Source organism: Oncorhynchus clarkii, chromosome 9 (genome assembly GCF_045791955.1).
Source record: "Oncorhynchus clarkii lewisi isolate Uvic-CL-2024 chromosome 9, UVic_Ocla_1.0, whole genome shotgun sequence".
NCBI lineage: Eukaryota > Metazoa > Chordata > Actinopteri > Salmoniformes > Salmonidae > Oncorhynchus > Oncorhynchus clarkii.
The window spans coordinates 79,011,113-79,034,753 of NC_092155.1; the positions used below are offsets into that span (position 1 = coordinate 79,011,113).

A 23,641-nucleotide genomic window follows, 5' to 3' on the forward strand; every position below is an offset into this window, starting at 1 on the left:
TGTACTGCAGCGCCAGCTGTGCCATCAGAGACTCTGGGTTCGTGCCCAGGCTCTGTCGTAACCGGCCGCGACCGGGAGGTCCGTGGTGCGACGCACAATTGGCCTAGCGTCGCCCGGGTTAGTGAGGGCTTGGCCGGTAGGGATATCCTTGTCTCATCGCGCACCAGCGACTCCTGTGGCGGGCCGGGCGCAGTGCACGCTAACCAAGGTTGCCAGGTGCAATGTGTTTTCTCCGACACATTGGTGCGACTGGCTTCCGGGTTGGATGCGCGCTGTGTTAAGAAGCAGTGCGGCTTGGTTGGGTTGTGTATCGGAGGACGCATGACTTTCAACCTTCGTCTCTCCCGAGCCCGTACGGGAGTTGTAGCGATGAGACAAGATAGTAGCTACTACAACAATTGGATACCACGAAATTGGGGAGAAAAAGGGGTAAAAAAAAAAAAAAATGGATTACTTTGAGATATTATGTCACATATCCCATAATGTCAAAGTGGAATGTTTTTAGGAAACATTTTTATAAATTAATAAAAAATGAATAAACACATGTTGTAGAGACTCTGTGTTCAATAAACACATGTTGTAGAGACTCTGTGTTCAATAAACACATGTTGTAGAGACTCTGTGTTCAATAAACACATGTTGTAGAGACTCTGTGTTCAATAAACACATGTTGTAGAGACTCTGTGTTCAATAAACACATGCTGTAGAGACTCTGTGTTCAATAAACACATGTTGTAGAGACTGTGTTCAATAAACACATGTTGTAGAGACTCTGTGTTCAATAAACACATGTTGTAGAGACTCTGTGTTCAATAAACACATGTTGTAGAGACTCTGTGTTCAATAAACACATGTTGTAGAGACTCTGTGTTCAATAAACACATGTTGTAGAGACTCTGTGTTCAATAAACACATGTTGTAGAGACTCTGTGTTCAATAAACACATGTTGTAGAGACTCTGTGTTCAATAAACACATGTTCTCATCTCTGTACCAGTCTTCTCTGTACCAGTCTTCTCTGTACCAATCTTTTTAAAAGTTGATTATTGTATTTTGCCCCCATTTTTTTTTCTCCCCAATTCGTGATATCCAATTGTGTTGTCTCGTCGCTGCAACTCCCCAACGGAGGAAACACCAGTCAACTGACGACAGAAGTCAGCCTGCAGGTGCCCTGCCCACCACAAGGAGTCACTAGAGTGTGATGACTCAAGTAAAGTTCCCCCCGGCGTAACCTGGACGACACTGGGCCAATTGTGCGCCACCCTATGGAACTCCCGGTCATGGTCGGTTGATACAGCCTGGGATCGAACCAGGGTCTGTGGTGATGCCTTAGACCGCTACACCATTCTGGAGGCCGTCCCCTCACATGAGCCTTTTTTGTAAATAAAGGGGCCATGGTGCAACATCAAGGTCAAAATTTTAAAAATGGTTTTATATACAGTTTAAACGTATAGTTACAGGAATAAGAGTCGAGATAGGCACAATGAGACCATAACCCCTAGCAACAACAAAACGTCTACATGTCACAATGAGACCATAACTCCTAGCAACAAAACATCTACATGTCACAATGAGACCATAACTCCTAGCAACAACAAAACATCTACATGTCACAATGAGACCATAGCTCCTAGCAACAACAAAATATCACACGTCATTCAAAATGCCACATGACATGTTTATTTGCCATGCCTAGTAGCCAGGTCTGTTTGTGCTTTAGTCAACTTCTCTATCATTTCAAATCAAATGTCATTGCTGTTGTAGTGAAATGCTTGTGTTCCTAGCTCCAACCGTGATAAACATTCCAGAAGAATGAAAAATAAACATCAGAATTTCTGTATGTTTTTTTTAATCTGTTGATATAGTAATATAATACAGTGGGTTCTGTCAACTAAATCATTGCCACAACCGTGCTTCACCGTAGGGATGTTTCCACCACCCAGCTTCACCGTAGGGATGCTGCCACCACCCTGCTTCACCGTAGGGATGTTTCCACCACCCTGCTTCACCATAGGGATGCTACCACCACCCTGCTTCACTGTAGGGATGCTGCCACCACCATGCTTCACCGTAGGGATGTTTCCACCACCCTGCTTCACTGTAGGGATGCTGCCACCACCCTGCTTCACTGTAGGGATGCTGCCACCACCATGCTTCACCATAGGGATGTTTCCACCACCCTGCTTCACCGTAGGGATGCTGCCACCACCATGCTTCACCGTAGGGATGCTGCCACCGCCATGCTTCACCGTAGGGATGCTGCCACCGCCATGCTTCACTGTAGTGATGCTGCCACCACCCTGCTTCACCGTAGGGATGTTTCCACCACCCTGCTTCACCATAGGGATGCTACCACCACCCTGCTTCACTGTAGGGATGCTGCCACCACCCTGCTTCACCGTAGGGATGTTTCCACCACCCTGCTTCACCATAGGGATGCTACCACCACCCTGCTTCACCGTAGGGATGCTGCCACCACCCTGCTTCACCGTAGGGATGCTGCCACCACCCAGCTTCACCGTAGGGATGCTGCCACCACCCTGCTTCACCGTAGGGATGTTTCCACCACCCTGCTTCACCATAGGGATGCTACCACCACCCTGCTTCACTGTAGGGATGCTGCCACCACCATGCTTCACCGTAGGGATGTTTCCACCACCCTGCTTCACTGTAGGGATGCTGCCACCACCATGCTTCACTGTAGGGATGCTGCCACCACCATGCTTCACCGTAGGGATGTTTCCACCACCCTGCTTCACTGTAGGGATGCTGCCACCACCATGCTTCACCATAGGGATGTTTCCACCACCATGTTTCACCGTAGGGATGCTGCCACCACCATGCTTCACCGTAGGGATGCTGCCACCGCCATGCTTCACCGTAGGGATGCTGCCACCGCCATGCTTCACTGTAGGGATGCTGCCACCACCCTGCTTCACCGTAGGGATGCTGCCACCACCCTGCTTCACCATAGGGATGCTGCCACCCCCCTGCTTCACCGTAGGGATGTTTCCACCACCCTGCTTCACCTTAGGGATGTTTCCACCACCCTGCTTCACCTTAGGGATGCTGCCACCACCATGCTTCACCATAGGGATGCTGCCACCACCATGCTTCACCGTATGGATGCTGTCACCACCATGCTTCACTGCCAGGTGTCCAATTTCAAGTCTCATAGCAAAGGGTCTGAATTCTTATGTCAGTAAGGTATTTCTGTTTTTTTATATATTATAAATTTGCAAACTTTTCTAAAAACCTATTTATACTTTTGTCATTTTGGGGTGTTGTGTGTAGATTTCTGAGGATTTTTATTTAATTTAACCAATTCTAGAATAAGGCTGTAACGTAACAAAATGTGTGTGGGGGGGGTATCAAGGGGTTTGAATACTTTCCAAAGGCACTGTATATAATTACATTGTCCACCAAGAGTCTCTGAATCTATGCTCTACTTCAGTTTGTTCCTCAATTCACGCAGCTTGGTTGGAGAGCGAGGTAGCAGCAGTGATCTGTGTGTGGGGGATGGGCACAGCAGCACTTCCCTCAGTAAAAGCCAGAGCCCAGTAATGTAGTTCCTGCTGCATTCTTGTTCCTGTGTATTACTGTGCTAACAAACATCCCAGCACATTGAAATACCGCAGGGAGGGGGTTGTAAGTAATAGCCCAGACAGGTAAAACATGGAGACCTGAGGGTATACTCTCACTGCTAAAGCTGGGACGATAAACCCTCAAATTATACACCGCCCGAATATCACAGGCATTTTGCTTGATATCGTTTATTACGATCAGTAGCCTATGCTAGAGAAATGAAATACGTTTGTTGATATGGGCGATGATTGTTGGTGGAACAATAGATGGTTACGACCAATCACACTGCTACTAGTAGTAGTTTAAATGGTTAATAAATCAACCGTGGTGCCACATTCATGTTAGAAACGTATTGTTCTAGATGTCTTAATCACAGCAGGTCATTTATTGCGATATGGATTTTTCTCCATATGGCCCGCCTCTACTCACCACCTAACCCCTAGCAGAAGAACCAGTGGGGTTCGGCACGGGGGTGATGAGGAGGGATGTATAGGTCGTCCCCGTGGTGGTTGTCAGGGGACGAAGAGGGGGGGTAGGTCTGGGGTGAGGCTATAGAGGGGTCCCCCAGCCTGCTAGCCTCCCCAGGCCCAAGGCTGATCCCTCCCAGAGGCTTTAGACAAGACCAGGGCTCCCTGCTGTCTTCAGAGACACACACACACACACACACACACACACACTTCTAGCTTACACACACACTCTCCCAGCTCACACACAGTTACACACACACACTCCCAGCTTACACACAGTTACACACACACTCTCTCAGCTCACACACAGTTACACACACACACTCCCAGCTTACACACAATTACACACACACACACTCCCAGCTTGCATACAATTACACACACACACACACACACACACACACACACACACTCCCAGCTCAGACAGAGGATCCTGTGAAGTGTGGTATCTGCTGAGGCTGTATGTGAGGAGAGAGGAGAGGAGCCCTTGAACTGCTGCCTTCCTGTATCCCCCTCTCCCTCCCCCATCTTTACCCCCCCCCTTCCTGTATCCCCCTCTCCCTCCCCATCTCTAACCCCCCTTCCTGTATCCCCTCTCTCCCTTCCCCATCTTTACCCCCCCCCTTCCTGTATCCCCCTCTCCCTCCCCATCTTTTACCCCCCCTTCCTGTATCCCCCTCTCCCTCCCCATCTTTATCCCCCCCCTTCCTGTATCCCCCTCTCCCTTCCCCATCTTTACCCCCCCTTCCTGTATCCCCCTCTCCCTCCCCATCTTTACCCCCCCCCTTCCTGTATCCCCCTCTCCCTCCCCATCTCTAACCCCCCTTCCTGTATCCCCTCTCTCCCTTCCCCATCTTTACCCCCCCCTTCCTGTATCCCCCTCTCCCTCCCCATCTTTTACCCCCCCCTTCCTGTATCCCCCTCTCCCTCCCCATCTTTATCCCCCCCCTTCCTGTATCCCCCTCTCCCTTCCCCATCTTTACCCCCCCTTCCTGTATCCCCCTCTCCCTCCCCATCTTTACCCCCCCCTCCCTGTATCCCCCTCTCATTCCACATCTCTAACCCCCCTTCCTGTATCCCCCTCTCCCTCCCCATCTCCCCCCCTCCCTGTATCCCCCTCTCCCTCCCCATCCCCCCCCCCCCTCCCTGTATCCCCCTCTCCCTCCCCATCTCTAACCCCCCTCCCTGTATCCCCCTCTCCCTCCCCATCTCTAAGCCCCTCCTCCACCCACCCATCACTTGTCAGATCACTCTCCACCTTATCCGTGCTCAAGGTGTCATTAAATATGTATGGGGTATTTTTGATGTATCATGCAGTTTCCCCTCAGGAGCGCTGCAGGCCTCATCTGATCTGCCTCTCCAAACAACCAGACCACTACCTCAATACTGAGAGAGACACACATTAATGAAGAGCCCTCTTTCTCTCCGTGTCTCTCTTTTTCTCTCTGTGTCTCTCTTGCTCTCTCTGTGTGTGTCTCTCTCTCTGTGTGTCTCTCTCTGTGTCTCTCTTTTTCTCTCTGTGTCTCTCTCTCTCTCTCTCTGTGTCTCTCTTTCTCTCTCTGTGTCTCTCTTTCTCTCTCTGTGTCTCTGTTTCTCTTTCTGTCTCTCTCTCCCCGCTCTTTCTTTCTCTCTCTCTCTGTCTCTCTGTCTTTCTCTCTCCTGCTCTCCTAGGGGGGTCTTTCTCTTTATATAATATTGACTAGGGGGGGGGATCTCTCTCTCTCTTTATGTAATATTGACTAGGGGGGTCTCTCTCTTTATATAATATTGACTAGGGGGGGGATCTCTCTCTCTCTTTATGTAATATTGACTAGGGGGGTCTCTCTCTTTATATAATATTGACTAGGGGGGGGGGGATCTCTCTCTCTCTTTATATAATATTGACTAGGGGGGATCTCTCTTTATATAATATTGACTAGGGGGGGATCTCTCTCTTTATGTAATATTGACTAGGGGGGATCTCTCTCTTTATGTAATATTGACTAGGGGGGTCTCTCTCTTTATATAATATTGACTAGGGGGGATCTCTCTTTATATAATATTGACTAGGGGGGATCTCTCTCTTTATGTAATATTGTCTAGGGGGATCTCTCTATATAATATTGACTAGGGGGGATCTCTCTCTTTATGTAATATTGACTAGGGGGGATCTCTCTCTTTATGTAATATTGTCTAGGGGGATCTCTCTCTTTATGTAATATTGACTAAGGGGATCCCTCTCTTTATATACTATTGACTAGGGGGATCTCTCTATATAATATTGACTAGGGGGATCTCTCTATATAATATTGACTAGGGGGGGATCTCTCTCTTTATGTAATATTGACTAGGGGGATCTCTCTATATAATATTGACTAGGGGGGGATCTCTCTCTTTATATAATATTGACTAGGGGGATCTCTCTCTTTATGTAATATTGACTAAGGGGATCCCTCTCTTTATATAATATTGACTAGGGGGATCTCTCTCTTTATATAATATTGACTAGGGGGATCTCTCTCTTTATATAATATTGACTAGGGGGGGGGATCTCTCTCTTTATGTAATATTGACTAGGGGGATCTCTCTCTTTATATAATATTGACTAGGGGGGGATCTCTCTCTTTATATAATATTGACTAGGGGGGGATCTCTCTCTTTATATAATATTGACTAGGGGGGGGGGGATCTCTCTCTTTATATAATATTGACTAGGGGGGGGGGGATCTCTCTCTTTATATAATATTGACTAGGGGGGTCTCTCTCTTTATATAATATTGACTAGGGGGGATCACTCTCCCCTTTAATTTTTTGTTCCGTCAGTGTGTACGTGAGATATTCACTGGGGGGCGACGATCAACAGCTGTCATTGTGGTGCAGTGGAGACTCTTCGGAGGAGGAAGGTGAGGACCGTCCTCCTCCTCAATGAATTTCATAAAAATTTAAATAGGGAAACATTTTAACTTTTCCTTTTTTTGATACAAATATACTCAATATATTCACATCACCAAATTTGCTATGTTAGCTAGCTGGCTATAGCTATCCAACAGAGAGGGATGCTGTGTTAGCTAGCTGGCTATGGCTATCCAATAGAGAGGGATGCTATGTTAGCTAGCTAGCTATAGCTATCCAACAGAGAGGGATGCTATGTTAGCTAGCTAGCTATGGCTATCCAACAGAGAGGGATGCTATGTTAGCTAGCTGGCTATAGCTATCCAACAGAGAGGGATGCTATGTTAGCTAGCTAGCTATGGCTATCCAACATAGAGGGACACTATGTTAGCTAGCTGGCTATAGCTATCCAACAGAGAGGGATGCTATGTTAGATAGCTAGCTATGGCTATCCAACAGAGAGGGATGCTATGTTAGCTAGCTGGTTATAGCTATCCAACAGAGAGGGAAGCTATGTTAGCTAGCTAGCTATGGCTATCCAACAGAGAGGGATGCTGTGTTAGCTAGCTGGCTATAGTTATCCAACTGAGAGGGATGCTATGTTAGCTAGCTGGCTATGGCTTCCAAGTCAATGTAAGCTTTTGGTTTTATTAATTTATGACCACCAGGGCCCATCGGTGTAACTGCTAAACTGCTTGCTGACTGTACACTACTACATGATTGTAGTGGGTTTACTAACATGTTAGTTCTAGCAGCTATGTTGACTATGACTTTGTTTTGTGCACTGAAGTCTACAAGCGAAGGGAGAAAGTGGAAGGAAGAGAGTGTAGATGTGAGAAGGAATTTATATATACAACGAGCAACGTGACCATGCTGTTTGTTTGTGGCTGTTCGTTCTGTGTTTGCGTGTAATCAGGGGTGTATTCATTGCGCCGATTCTGTTGAAAAACACTTTAAACGGAAGCAAACAGAACGAAACGGGGATAAACATACCTGAATTAGTCCAATAAAAACTCTCGTTTGCAACTGTTGGACTAATGATTACACCCAACGGTTGGACTAATGATTACACCCAACGGTTGGACTAATGATTACACCCAGCGGTTGGACTAATGATTACACCCAACGGTTGGACTAATGATTACACCCAACTGTTGGACTAATGATTACACCCAACGGTTGGACTAATGATTACACCCAGCGGTTGGACTAATGATTACACCCAACGGTTGGACTAATGATTACACCCAGCGGTTGGACTAATGATTACACCCAACGGTTGGACTAATGATTACACCCAGCGGTTGGACTAATGATTACACCCAACGGTTGGACTAATGATTACACCCAACTGTTGGACTAATGATTACACCCAACTGTTGGACTAATGATTACACCCAACGGTTGGACTAATGATTACACCCAACGGTTGGACTAATGATTACACCCAACTGTTGGACTAATGATTACACCCAACGGTTGGACTAATGATTACACCCAACGGTTGGACTAATGATTACACCCAACGGTTGGACTAATGATTACACCCAACGGTTGGACTAATGATTACACCCAACGGTTGGACTAATGATTACACCCAACGGTTGGACTAATGATTACACCCAACGGTTGGACTAATGATTACACCCAACTGTTGGACTAATGATTACACCCAACGGTTGGACTAATGATTACACCCAACTGTTGGACTAATGATTACACCCAACGGTTGGACTAATGATTACACCCAACGGTTGGACTAATGATTACACCCAACGGTTGGACTAATGATTACACCCAACGGTTGGACTAATGATTACACCCAACTGTTGGACTAATGATTACACCCAACTGTTGGACTAATGATTACACCCAACTGTTGGACTAATGATTACACCCAGCGGTTGGACTAATGATTACACCCAACGGTTGGACTAATGATTACACCCAACTGTTGGACTAATGATTACACCCAACTGTTGGACTAATGATTACACCCAACGGTTGGACTAATGATTACACCCAACGGTTGGACTAATGATTACACCCAGCGGTTGGACTAATGATTACACCCAACGGTTGGACTAATGATTACACCCAACTGTTGGACTAATGATTACACCCAACGGTTGGACTAATGATTACACCCAACGGTTGGACTAATGATTACACCCAACGGTTGGACTAATGATTACACCCAACGGTTGGACTAATGATTACACCCAGCGGTTGGACTAATGATTACACCCAACGGTTGGACTAATGATTACACCCAACTGTTGGACTAATGATTACACCCAACTGTTGGACTAATGATTACACCCAACGGTTGGACTAATGATTACACCCAACGGTTGGACTAATGATTACACCCAACTGTTGGACTAATGATTACACCCAACGGTTGGACTAATGATTACACCCAACTGTTGGACTAACGATTACACCCAACGGTTGGACTAATGATTACACCCAACGGTTGGACTAACGATTACACCCAACGGTTGGACTAATGATTACACCCAACGGTTGGACTAACGATTACACCCAACGGTTGGACTAATGATTACACCCAGCGGTTGGACTAATGATTACACCCAACGGTTGGACTAATGATTACACCCAACTGTTGGACTAATGATTACACCCAACTGTTGGACTAATGATTACACCCAACGGTTGGACTAATGATTACACCCAACGGTTGGACTAATGATTACACCCAACTGTTGGACTAATGATTACACCCAACGGTTGGACTAACGATTACACCCAACGGTTGGACTAACGATTACACCCAACGGTTGGACTAATGATTACACCCTACGGTTGGACTAATGATTACACCCAACGGTTGGACTAATGATTACACCCAACTGTTGGACTAATGATTACACCCAACTGTTGGACTAACGATTACACCCAACGGTTGGACTAATGATTACACCCTACGTCCGATAGATGCAGGCCAGAGTGTGCAAGGCGGTATCGAATGTGTCACTGTCTGTCACCTTGATGACTCCAATGTGTCTCTCGACCTGTCGGCCGACGTTATAAACTGTCATTCATAGGCTAGGTTGTAGCAACCTCATGATGGGTACAGGGAAAATTAGAGTTTCGTGAGGTATCCTAAACCTATCGATGTTACATTGAACTGGGTGAATGGAATATGAATGAGAGTCATCCAATATGTTGTAATAGAAATAAGGCCATTCTCATAAAAAATAAAAATAATAATTGTCCTCCCTCATCTTAAATGGCACCGACCGCCACTGTTGTCTGCAGATCCCAGATACCACACACACACAGTGGGATAGTGGATTACAGAGCTGTAATCTAGAGGAAAACAAGCTTCTTAGCCCCCTGGTTGGAACCAACACTACACAGCATTACAAACTGTTCCTCGGACACTCTGCCAAATGAAATGTATTAAACTGATCAATCACACAAATAACTAAATAAGGTGTGTATGTATATATATATATGGCCCCAATGATATGTCTGCAATACTGTCATTAGAGATCAAATAAGATGGAATTGACAGTACTTGGAAAATTGGTAATTCACAATTTTAAATAGTAGGCCTACTCTGTTTTATTTAATGGAAACCAATCTGTCATGTGGAGTACTCCTATCGGAGATATAATTAGACCGATCGCTTAGGTTGGAGTAGACTTGGTATCTAACCAGAACTACACTGTTATATCAGGGTGTTGTAACTAAGGCAGTTGGAGTAGACTTGGTATCTAACCTGAACTACACTGTTATATTAGGGTGTTCTAACTAAGGCAGTTGGAGTAGACTTGGTATCTAACCTGAACTACACTGTTATATCAGGGTGTTGTAACTAAGGCAGTTGGAGTAGACTTGGTATCTAACCTGAACTACACTGTTATATTAGGGTGTTGTAACTAAGGCAGTTGGAGTAGACTTGGTATCTAACCTGAACTACACTGTTATATCAGGGTGTTGTAACTAAGGCAGTTGGAGTAGACTTGGTATCTAACCAGAACTACACTGCTATATTAGGGTGTTGTAACTAAGGCAGTTGGAGTAGACTTGGTATCTAACCAGAACTACACTGTTATATTAGGGTGTTGTAACTAAGGCAGTTGGAGTAGACTTGGTATTTTCCCAGAACTACACTGTTATATCAGGGTGTTGTAACTAAGGCAGTTGGAGTAGACTTGGTATCTAACCAGAACTACACTGTTATATCAGGGTGTTGTAACTAAGGCAGTTGGAGTAGACTTGGTATCTAACCAAAACTACACTGTTATATCAGGGTGTTGTAACTAAGGCAGTTGGAGTAGACTTGGTATTTTCCTGGGCCTGGCTTGTTGAATTGTGTGTAAAAGTCTGTCCTTGAGATTAGAAACTATTGTTCTGTAGCTATTAATACATTTTATAATTAATGAAGCTCTTCGTTGAATAACAAACCACTTTTTATGAGGGAGAGTCATGCCTCTTCAGTATAAGCCAGAACAAATGAGCCCCACTTCCTCCATCTTCTCCTTACTATCGCCTCCTCCTGTACTTCCTGTGTTGGGAGCTGTGAAGTTCAACTGGGAACCCTCCCTGTTACTGACTGTACTTCCTGTTACTGACTGTTGTTCCTGTCCCTCCCTGTTACTGACTGTTGTTCCTGTCCCTCCCTGTTACTGACTGTTGTTCCTGTCCCTCCCTGTTACTGACTGTTGTTCCTGTTACTGACTGTTGTTCCTGTTACTGACTGTTGTTCCTGTTACTGACTGTTGTTCCTGTTACTGACTGTTGTTCCTGTTACTGATTGTTCCTGTTACTGACTGTTCTTCCTGTTACTGACTGTTCTTCCTGCCCCTCCTTGTTACTGACTGTTCTTCCTGTCCCTCCCTGTTACTGACTGTTGTTCCTGTTACTGACTGTTGTTCCTGTTACTGACTGTTGTTCTTGTTACTGACTGTTGTTCCTGTTACTGACTGTTCTTCCTGTTACTGACTGTTGTTCCTGTCCCTCCCTGTTACTGACTGTTGTTCCTGTTACTGACTGTTCTTTCTGTCCCTCCCTGTTACTGACTGTTGTTCCTGTTACTGACTGTTCTTTCTGTCCCTCCCTGTTACTGACTGTTCTTCCTGTCCCTTCCTGTTACTGACTGTTGTTCCTGTTACTGACTGTTGTTCCTGTCCCTCCCTGTTACTGACTGTTGTTCCTGTTACTGACTGTTGTTCCTGTTACTGACTGTTGTTCCTGTCCCTCCCTGTTACTGACTGTTCTTCCTATCCATTCCTGTTACTGACTGTTCTTCCTGTCCCTCCCTGTTACTGACTGTTGTTCCTGTTACTGACTGTTGTTCCTGTTACTGACTGTTCTTCCTGTGTTGGAAGCTGTGAAGGTCTGACTGTACTCCGATTGATACAGAGTCTGCAGCTGTGACTGCTATGAAAACAGTGCTGTGTACACACCCTGAAAGCCCTTGGATTCAAACCGCCGTCCCTCAGGTTGTTGGTTACAGACAATGTTGTGTACCGTACACTCTCTGCTACTGTCTCACTGTGAAAACAGATTGATACGTTTCAACTGCGCCCAGGATGGAAACAGTGGTTGGTCACACTTCACACTACCCCTACTACACTACCCCTACTACACTACACTACCTACACTACACTACCCCTACTACACTACCCCCACTACACTACCCCCACTACACTACCCCCACTACACTACCCCCACTACACTACACTACCCCCACTACACTACACTACCCCCACTACACTACACTACCCCCACTACAATACACTATCCCTACTACACCCCCCCCCCCCCCCCCCCCCCCCCCCACTATACTACACTACCCCCCACTACACTACACTACACCCCCACTACCCCCACTATACTACACTACCCCCACTACACTACACTACCCCTACTACACTACCCCCACTACACTACCCCCACTACACTACCCCTACTACACTACCCCCACTACTTCCGGCGCCGACAGAGATGGCCGCCTCGCTTCGCGTTCCTAGGAAACTATGCAGTTTTTTGTTTTTTTACGTGTTATTTCTTACATTAGTACCCCAGGTCATCTTAGGTTTCATTACATACAGTCGAGAAGAACTACTGAATATAAGATCAGCATCAACTCACCATCAGTACGACCAAGAATATGTTTTTCGCGACGCGGATCCTGTGTTCTGCCTTACAAACAGGACAACGGAGTGGATCCTATGCAGCGACCCAAAAAAACGACTCCGAAAGAGAGGGAAACGAGGCGGTCTTCTGGTCAGACTCCGGAGACGGGCACAGCGCGCACCACTCCCTAGCATTCTTCTTGCCAATGTCCAGTCTCTTGACAACAAGGTTGATGAAATCCGAGCAAGGGTAGCATTCCAGAGGGACATCAGAGACTGTAACGTTCTTTGCTTCACGGAAACGTGGCTTACTGGAGAGACGCAATCCGAAGCGGTGCAGCCAACAGGTTTCTCCACGCATCGCGCAGACAGGAAAAAACATCTTTCTGGTAAAAAGAGGGGCGGGGGCGTATGCCTTATGACTAACGTGACATGGTGCGATGAAAGAAACATACAGGAACTCAAATCCTTCTGTTCACCTGATTTAGAATTCCTCACAATCAAATGTAGACCGCATTATCTACCAAGAGAATTCTCTTCGATTATAATCACAGCCGTATATATCCCCCCCCAAGCAGACACATCGATGGCTCTGAACGAACTTTATTTAACTCTCTGCAAACTGGAAACAATTTATCCGGAGGCTGCATTCATTGTAGCTGGGGATTTTAACAAGGCTAATCTGAAAACAAGACTCCCCAAATTTTATCAGCATATCGATTGCGCAACCAGGGGAGGAAAGACCTTGGACCATTGTTACTCTAACTTCCGCGACGCATATAAGGCCCTGCCCCGCCCCCCTTTCGGAAAAGCTGACCACGACTCCATTTTGTTGATCCCTGCCTACAGACAGAAACTAAAACAAGAGGCTCCCACGCTGAGGTCTGTCCAACGCTGGTCCGACCAAGCTGACTCCACACTCCAAGACTGCTTCCATCACGTGGACTGGGAGATGTTTCGTATTGCGTCAGATAACAACATTGACGAATACGCTGATTCGGTGTGCGAGTTCATTAGAACGTGCGTTGAAGATGTCGTTCCCATAGCAACGATTAAAACATTCCCTAACCAGAAACCGTGGATTGATGGCAGCATTCGTGTGAAACTGAAAGCGCGAACCACTGCTTTTAATCAGGGCAAGGTGTCTGGTAACATGACCGAATACAAACAGTGCAGCTATTCCCTCCGCAAGGCTATCAAACAAGCTAAGCGCCAGTACAGAGACAAAGTAGAATCTCAATTCAACGGCTCAGACACAAGAGGCATGTGGCAGGGTCTACAGTCAATCACGGACTACAGGAAGAAACCCAGCCCAGTCACGGACCAGGATGTCTTGCTCCCAGGCAGACTAAATAACTTTTTTGCCCGCTTTGAGGACAATACAGTGCCACTGACACGGCCTGCAACGAAAACATGCGGTCTCTCCTTCACTGCAGCCGAGGTGAGTAAGACATTTAAACGTGTTAACCCTCGCAAGGCTGCAGGCCCAGATGGCATCCCCAGCCGCGCCCTCAGAGCATGCGCAGACCAGCTGGCCGGTGTGTTTACGGACATATTCAATCAATCCCTATACCAGTCTGCTGTTCCCACATGCTTCAAGAGGGCCACCATTGTTCCTGTTCCCAAGAAAGCTAAGGTAACTGAGCTAAATGACTACCGCCCCGTAGCACTCACATCCGTCATCATGAAGTGCTTTGAGAGACTAGTCAAGGACCATATCACCTCCACCCTACCTGACACCCTAGACCCACTCCAATTTGCTTACCGCCCAAATAGGTCCACAGACGATGCAATCTCAACCACACTGCACACTGCCCTAACCCATCTGGACAAGAGGAATACCTATGTGAGAATGCTGTTCATCGACTACAGCTCGGCATTCAACACCATAGTACCCTCCAAGCTCGTCATCAAGCTCGAGACCCTGGGTCTCGACCCCGCCCTGTGCAACTGGGTACTGGACTTCCTGACGGGCCGCCCCCAGGTGGTGAGGGTAGGCAACAACATCTCCTCCCCGCTGATTCTCAACACTGGGGCCCCACAAGGTTGCGTTCTGAGCCCTCTCCTGTACTCCCTGTTCACCCACGACTGCGTGGCCACGCACGCCTCCAACTCAATCATCAAGTTTGCGGACGACACAACAGTGGTAGGCTTGATTACCAACAACGATGAGACGGCCTACAGGGAGGAGGTGAGGGCCCTCGGAGTGTGGTGTCAGGAAAACAACCTCACACTCAACGTCAACAAAACTAAGGAGATGATTGTGGACTTCAGGAAACAGCAGAGGGAACACCCCCCTATCCACATCGATGGAACAGTAGTGGAGAGGGTAGCAAGTTTTAAGTTCCTCGGCATACACATCACAGACAAACTGAATTGGTCCACTCACACAGACAGCATCGTGAAGAAGGCGCAGCAGCGCCTCTTCAACCTCAGGAGGCTGAAGAAATTCGGCTTGTCACCAAAAGCACTCACAAACTTCTACAGATGCACAATCGAGAGCATCCTGGCGGGCTGTATCACCGCCTGGTATGGCAACTGCACCGCCCTCAACCGTAAGGCTCTCCAGAGGGTAGTGAGGTCTGCACAACGCATCACCGGGGGCAAACTACCTGCCCTCCAGGACACCTACACCACCCGATGTCACAGGAAGGCCATAAAGATCATCAAGGACATCAACCACCCGAGCCACTGCCTGTTCACCCCGCTATCATCCAGAAGGCGAGGTCAGTACAGGTGCATCAAAGCTGGGACCGAGAGACTGAAAAACAGCTTCTATCTCAAGGCCATCAGACTGTTAAACAGCCACCACTAACACTGAGTGGCTGCTGCCAACACACTGACACTGACTCAACTCCAGCCACTTTAATAATGGGAATTGATGGGAAATGATGTAAATATATCACTAGCCACTTTAAACAATGCTACCTTATATAAATGTTACTTACCCTACATTATTCATCTCATACGCATACGTATATACTGTACTCTATATCATCGACGGTATCCTTATATAATACATGTATCACTAGCCACTTTATACTATACTATGCCACTTTGTTTACATACTCATCTCATTTGTACATACTGTACCCGATACCATCTACTGTATCTTGCCTATGCTGCTCTGTACCATCACTCATTCATATATCCTTATGTACATATTCTTTATCCCCTTACACTGTGTACAAGACAGTAGTTTTGGAATTGTTAGTTAGATTACTTGTTATTACTGCATTGTCGGAACTAGAAGCACAAGCATTTCGCTACACTCGCATTAACATCTGCTAACCATGTGTATGTGACAAATAAAATTTGATTTGATTTGATTTTACTACACTACTCCCACTACACTACACTACCCCCACTACACTACCCCCACTACACTACCCCTACTACACTACCCCCACTACACTACACTACCCCCACTACACTACACTACCCCTACTACACTACCCCCACTACACTACACTACCCCTACTACACTACACTACCCCTACTACACTACCCCCACTACACTACAGCTGTCACCTGACCCACCCCCCCTGTCACCTGACCCACCCCCCTCCTGTCACCCTCCCCTCCCCTCCTGTCACCTGACCCCCCCCCCCCTCCTGTCACCTGACCCCCCCCTCACGTGACTACAGTGCATATCTGTGACTACAGTGCATATCTGTGACTCCAGTGCATATCTGTGACTCCAGTGCATATCTGTGACTACAGTGCATATCTGTGACTCCAGTGCATATCTGTGACTACAGTGCATATCTGTGACTACAGTGCATATCTGTGACTCCAGTGCATATCTGTGACTACAGTGCATATCTGTGACTACAGTGCATATCTGTGACTCCAGTGCATATCTGTGACTACAGTGCATATCTGTGACTACAGTGCATATCTGTGACTACAGTGCATATCTGTGACTACAGTGCATATCTGTGACTACAGTGCATATCTGTGACTCCAGTGCATATCTGTGACTACAGTGCATATCTGTGACTACAGTGCATATCTCACTGTTTATTGAGGACTCTGGTATTTTTAAAAAATCAAACTGTTTGCTCTGCCTACATAAATACGCTGGGAACACAGAACAGAACTTTGTACTTGTATCAAGTCGTTTTAGGTCCTGTAATCTCATGTAGGGGACACAGAGAGGGGGGGGGGGGGGTGAATACACATCCTCTCCCATACTAGCTCCTTTCCTGTTATTCTCTGCTGTCCTTGATGGTGTTTCAGAAAGATACTTCTCTTTTCCTGCGTTTCACTGAATAGCAGGTCTAGTGGCACTAGAACAGGTCTTATTAAGAGACAAATCAACGTGTTAGAATGATACAGGCCGAGTATAGTATACTAGTATATACCTGTTATCTACCTCGGAGGTGTCTACTCTCTCCACTCTCTCTCTCTCTTCTCCCAACTCCTGTTCTTTGTCCTCTCTCTACCCCTCTTCCCTCTCCTTCTGTCCTCTCTCTTCCCCTCTTTCCACTCTCTCCTTCCCTCTCTCCTCTCTATTCCCCTCTACTGTCTCTCCACTCTCTCCTTCCCTCTCCTTCTGTCCTCTCTCCTCCCCTCTCTCCACTCTCTCCTTCCCTCTCTCCTCTCTCTTCCCCTCTAGTGTCTGTCCACTCTCTCCTTTCCTCTCCTTCTGTCCTCTCTCTTCCCCTCTCTCTCCACTCTCTCCTTCCCTCTCTCCTCTCTCTTCCCCTCTACTGTCTCTCCACTCTCTCCTCTCTCTTCCCCTCTACTGTTTCTCCACTCTCTCCTTCCCTCTCCTTCTGTCCTCTCTCTTCCCCTCTCTCTCCACTCTCTGCTTACCTCCCCTTCCCTCTCTCTTCCCCTCTCTCTCCACTCTCTCCTTACCTCCCCTTCCCTCTCTCTTCCCCTCTCTCTCCACTCTCTCCTTACCTCTCCTTCCCTCTCTCTTCCCCTCTCTCTCCACTCTCTCCTTACCTCTCCTTCCCTCTCTCTTCTCCTCTACTGTCTCTCCACTCTCTCCTTCCCTTCTCTCCTCTATCTTCCCCTCTACTGTCTCTCCACTCTCTCCTTCCCTCTCCTTCGGTCCTCTCTCTTCCCCTCTCTCCACTCTCTCCTTACCTCCCCTTCCCTCTCTCTTCCCCTCTCTCTCCACTCTCTCCTTCCCTCTCTACTGTCTACTGTCTCTCCACTCTCTCCTTCCCTCTCCTTCTCTCCTCTCTCTTCCCCTCTCTCTCCACTCTCTCCTTCCCTCCCCTTCTCTCCTCTCTTCCCTCTCCTTCTCTCCTCTCTCTTCCCCTCTCTCTCCACTCTCTCCTTCCCTCCCCTTCTCTCCTCTCTCTTCCCTCTCCTTCTCTCCTCTCTCTTCCCCTCTCTCTCCACTCTCTCCTTCCCTCTCATTCTGTTTTCTATCTCTCCGTCCCTCTCTTTCCTGACCCCAGTGACCCCCAGACTGTTTCTCAAATGGCACCCAAATGGCAATTTGGTCCACATGTCCAGTGTCTTTAGTAGCCAGTCTGTCTGTATATGAACCAGTTAATGACATGTGTCTCCTTATCCCATTAACCCAGGTCGCAGGCTGCGGTGCCAATTTGTCCCCTGGTTTTGTCCCTCAACTTTAACTGACTTTCATTGACAGGAAGACAGGATTTTACGGAGTTGGAGAGACTGTGTCCTGAATGGCACCCTATAGGGCCCATAGGGCTCTGGTCTTAAGTAGTGCACTATATAGGGAATAGGGTGTCATTTGGGACACATATTGTTTACAAAGCTCTTTATAGGGACACTAGAGAATTAGGGATTCACAGAGTCTGAATGACACTCCCTTTTCTGAAAAGAGCCCCCTATTCACCCCCCTCTCCCCCTCCCTCTCTCCCTCTCTCCTCTCTCTCAGGGGAGCTCCGTCTCTCCAGTTGATTTACTTTAACAGAGAGAGATTGTAGTCTTTTCTTTGATTTCTCCCATTCTCTTTCCCTGACATTGTCTTTCTCAACACGCATTGGAGCAAAGGTCAGAGGGCAGGGACCTTGGATGTTGGAGGACAGGAGGATTTAAGGAAAGATGATAGAGAAAGTGGCCCCTGTGTTTTCTGTCCACTACAAGGGGGAAATAAGCAACGCCTCCATCTTGACACACAACATCTTCAGCCTGGTCCCAGATCTGTTTGTGTTGTCTTGCTAACTCCTATAGTCTGTGATACATGGTGTACACATCCAGATCTGGGACCAGGCTAGGGAAAACACAGAAGCACTTTCCCCCCTGACAAAGCACCACATCCTGGGCAGCTCTAGTTGTCTTCCAGGCTCTTCCTGGCTGGTTGGTGTAACCATGGTGATTGTTGTTTAGGATGTGGACAACTACTGTAATAGATGTATTTTTACTCTGTCTCCCTCTCTCTGTCTCTCTTTGTCTCTCTCTGTCTCTCTCTCTCTGTGTTTCTCTCTGTCTCTCTCTGTGTGTCTCTGTCTCTCTCTGTGTGTGTCTCTGTCTCTCTGTCTCTCTCTCTCTCTCTGTGTGTCTCTGTGTGTCTCTGTCTCTCTCTGTCTCTCTCTCTCTGTCTCTGTCCCTCTCTCTGTGTTTCTCTCTGTCTCTCTCTTTTATGTGTCTCTCTCTGTCTCTCTCTCTCTCTCTGTGTTTCTCTGTCTCTCTGTGTGTCTCTCTGTGTGTGTCTCTGTCTCTCTCTGTGTGTGTCTCTGTCTCTCTCTGTGTGTGTCTCTGTCTCTCTGTGTGTCTCTGTCTCTCTCTGTGTGTGTCTCTGTCTCTCTCTCTCTCTCTGTCTCTCTGTGTGTGTCTCTGTCTCTCTGTGTGTCTCTGTCTCTCTCTGTGTGTGTGTCTCTCTCTCTCTCTGTCTCTCTCTGTGTGTCTCTGTCTCTCTGTGTGTGTGTCTCTCTCTCTCTCTCTGTCTCTGTCTCTCTGTGTGTCTCTCTGTCTCTCTCTCTGTCTCTCTCTCTGTCTCTCCCTGTCTCTCTCTCTCTCTCTCTCTCTTTCTCTCTCAATTAAATTAAATTAAATTACATTCAATTTAAGGGCTTTATTGGCATGGGAAACATATGTTTACATTGCCAAAGCAAGTGAAATAGATAATAAACAATAAAAATGAACAGTAAATATTACACTCACAAAAGTTCCCAAAAAATAAATATAATAAAAAAAAAATAAAGTACAAAAGGGAAAATAAATAAATGTTGTTTTTTTTACAGTGTTCTTCACTGGTTGCCCTTTTCTCGTGGCAACAGGCGCGTGGCACACTGGGTATTTCACCCAGTAGATATGAGAGTTTATCAAAATTGGGTTTGTTTTTTAGTCATTTGTGGATCTGTGTAATCTGAGGGAAATATGTCTCTCTAATATGGTCATACGTTGGACAGGAGGTTAGGAAGTGCAGCTCAGTTTCCACCTCATTTTGTGGGCAGTGAGCACATAGCCTGTCTTCTCTTGAGAGCCATGTCTGCCTACGACGGCCTTTCTCAATAGCAAGGCTATGCTCACTGAGTCTGTACATAGTCAAAGATTTCCTTAAGTTTGGGTCAGTCACAGTGGTCAGGTATTCTGTCACTGTGTCCTCCCTGTTTAGGGCCAAATAGCATTCTAGTTTGTGTTGTTTTTTTGTTAACAATGTGTCAAGTAATTATCTTTTTGTTTTCTCATGATTTAGTTGGGTCTAATTGTGCTGCTGTCCTGGGGCTCTGTGGGGTCTGTTGGTGTTTGTGAATAGAGCCTCAGGACCAGCTTGCTGAGGGGACTAGTTTTTATAGTAAGTTCTTTGTGTGCTCTAGGGCAACGGTGTCTAGATGGAATTTGTATTCGTGATTCCTGGCAACTGGACTTTTTTGGGAACATCATTATTTATCTCACTGTATTTCTCTCTGTCTCTCTCTGTGTCTTTGTCTCTGTGTGTCTCTCTCTCTCTCTCTCTCTCTCTCTCTCTGTGTGTCTGTCTCTCTCTGTGTCTCTCTCTGTGTCTCTCTGTCTCTCTCTGTGTCTCTCTCTGTGTCTCTGTGTCTCTCTCTGTGTCTCTCTCTGTGTCTCTCTCTCTCTGTGTGTGTCTGTCTCTCTCTCTGTGTCTCTCTGTCTCTCTCTCTGTGTCTCTGTCTCTCTCTCTGTGTCTCTGTGTCTCTCTGTCTCTCTCTCTCTCTGTGTGTCTGTCTCTCTCTCTGTGTGTCCCCCGTCCTTCCATCGGCTTCTGTTATCACTGCCCTCCCTCCCTCCCTCCCTCCCTCCCTCCCTCCCTCCCTCCCTCCCTCCCTCCCTCCCTCCACCTCTCCTCCATTGTGTGTCTGTGGGATGGAGATTTGCACTAAAGATTATAGGCTGTGTAATAATGTGTTAGAGAGAGAGAGGTGTGTGTGTGTGTGTGTGTGTGTGTGTGTGTGTGTGTGTGTGTGTGTGTGTGTGTGTGTGTGTGTGTGTGTGTGTGTGTGTGTGTGTGTGTGTGTGTGTGTGTGTGTGTGTGTGTGTGTGTGTGTGTGTGTGTGTGTCAGAGAGACACACACGGGGTTGGCAGTGTAATTTGGGGCTTGTGCTGTGCAGCTGTTTCCAAGCCACCGGCATCTGTTTCAATGTAGCTCCTGCATCTGGGATGGGAAGGACTCCTGATACAGAGACCTGAGAAAGAGAAGGGAGAGAGTTCCAAGTTTCAATGTCACGTGAAAAAGTACAGTGGAATGTCTTTCAGCTCTAAACCCCAACAATGGACTAATCAATATCAATGTAGCACTAAAAACAACAATGTTGAACAACAACAAACAATAAATAAAAATAAGAACACAAGAAAGTAAGATTACTATATACAGGGTCAGCATACTGTCTACAGGGTCAGCATACTGTTTACAGGGTCAGCATACTGTCTACAGGGTCAGCATACTGTATACAGGGTCAGCATACTGTATGCTATATACAGGGTCAGCATACTATATACAGGGTAAGCATACTATATAGTATATACAGGGTCAGCATGCTATATAGTATATACACAGGGTCAGCATACTGTCTACAGTGTCAGCATACTATTTACAGGTTCAGCATACTATTTACAGGGTCAGCATACTGTCTACAGGGTCAGCATACTATATACAGGGTCAGCATACCGTATACAGGGTCAGCATACTGTCTACAGGGTCAGCATACTGTCTACAGGGTCAGCATACTATATACAGGGTCAGCATACTATATACAGGGTCAGCATACTGTCTACAGGGTCAGCATACTATTTACAGGGTCAGCATACTGTATACAGTGTCAGCATACTGTATACAGGGTCAGCATATTGTATACAGGGTCAGCATACAGTATAGAGGGTTAGCATACTGTCTACAGGGTCAGCATGCTATATACAGGGTCAGCATGCTATATACAGGGTCAGCATACAGTATTCAGGGTCAGCATACAGTATTCAGGGTCAGCATACTGTATACAGGGTCAGCATACTGTCTACAGGGTCAGCATACTATATACAGGGTAAGCATACTATATAGTATATACAGGGTCAGCATACTGTCTACAGGGTCACCATACTATTTACAGTGTCAGCATACTGTCTACAAGGTCAGCATACTGTCTACAGGGTCAGCATACTGTCTACAGGGTCAGCATACTGTCTACAGGGTCAGCATACTGTCTACAGGGTCAGCATACTGTCTACAGGGTCAACATACTATATAGTATATGCAGGGTCAGCATGCTATATAGTATATACAGGGTCAGCATACTATATAGTATATGCAGGGTCAGCACACTATGTAGTATATACAGGGTCAGCACACTATGTAGTATATACAGGGTCAGCATACTATATAGTATATACAGGGTCAGCATACTGTCTACAGGGTCAGCATACTGTATAGTATATACAGGGTCAGCATACTATGTAGTATATACAGGGTCAGCATACTATATAGTATATACAGGGTCAGCATACTGTCTACAGGGTCAGCATACTGTATAGTATATACAGGGTCAGCATACTATATAGTATATACAGGGTCAGCATACAGTTTACAGGGTCAGCATATTATATACAGGGTCAGCATACTATATTCAGGGTCAGCATACTATATAGTATATACAGGGTCAGCATACAGTTTACAGGGTCAGCATACTATATACAGGTTCAGCATACTGTCTACAGGGTCAGCATACTGTCTACAGGGTCAGCATACTGTCTACAGGGTCAGCATACTGTCTACAGGGTCAACATACTATATAGTATATGCAGGGTCAGCATGCTATATAGTATATGCAGGGTCAGCATGCTATATAGTATATACAGGGTCAGCATACTATATAGTATATACAGGGTCAGCATACTATATAGTATATACAGGGTCAGCACACTATGTAGTATATACAGGGTCAGCATACTATGTAGTATATACAGGGTCAGCACACTATGTAGTATATACAGGGTCAGCACACTATGTAGTATATACAGGGTCAGCATACTATGTAGTATATACAGGGTCAGCATACTATATAGTATATACAGGGTCAGCATACTGTCTACAGGGTCAGCATACTATATAGTATATACAGGGTCAGCATACTATATACAGGGTCAGCATACTATATAGTATATACAGGGTCAGCATACAGTTTACAGGGTCAGCATATTATATACAGGGTCAGCATA

General features: G+C 46.4%; 1 protein-coding gene across 1 annotated transcript in view; it reads left to right on the top strand.

Annotated features, from left to right (window-relative positions):
* LOC139416970 (plexin B3) overlaps positions 1-23,641 on the top strand; it is a 227,327-nt gene that overhangs the window by 10,977 nt on the left and 192,709 nt on the right. The window lies entirely within an intron of this gene.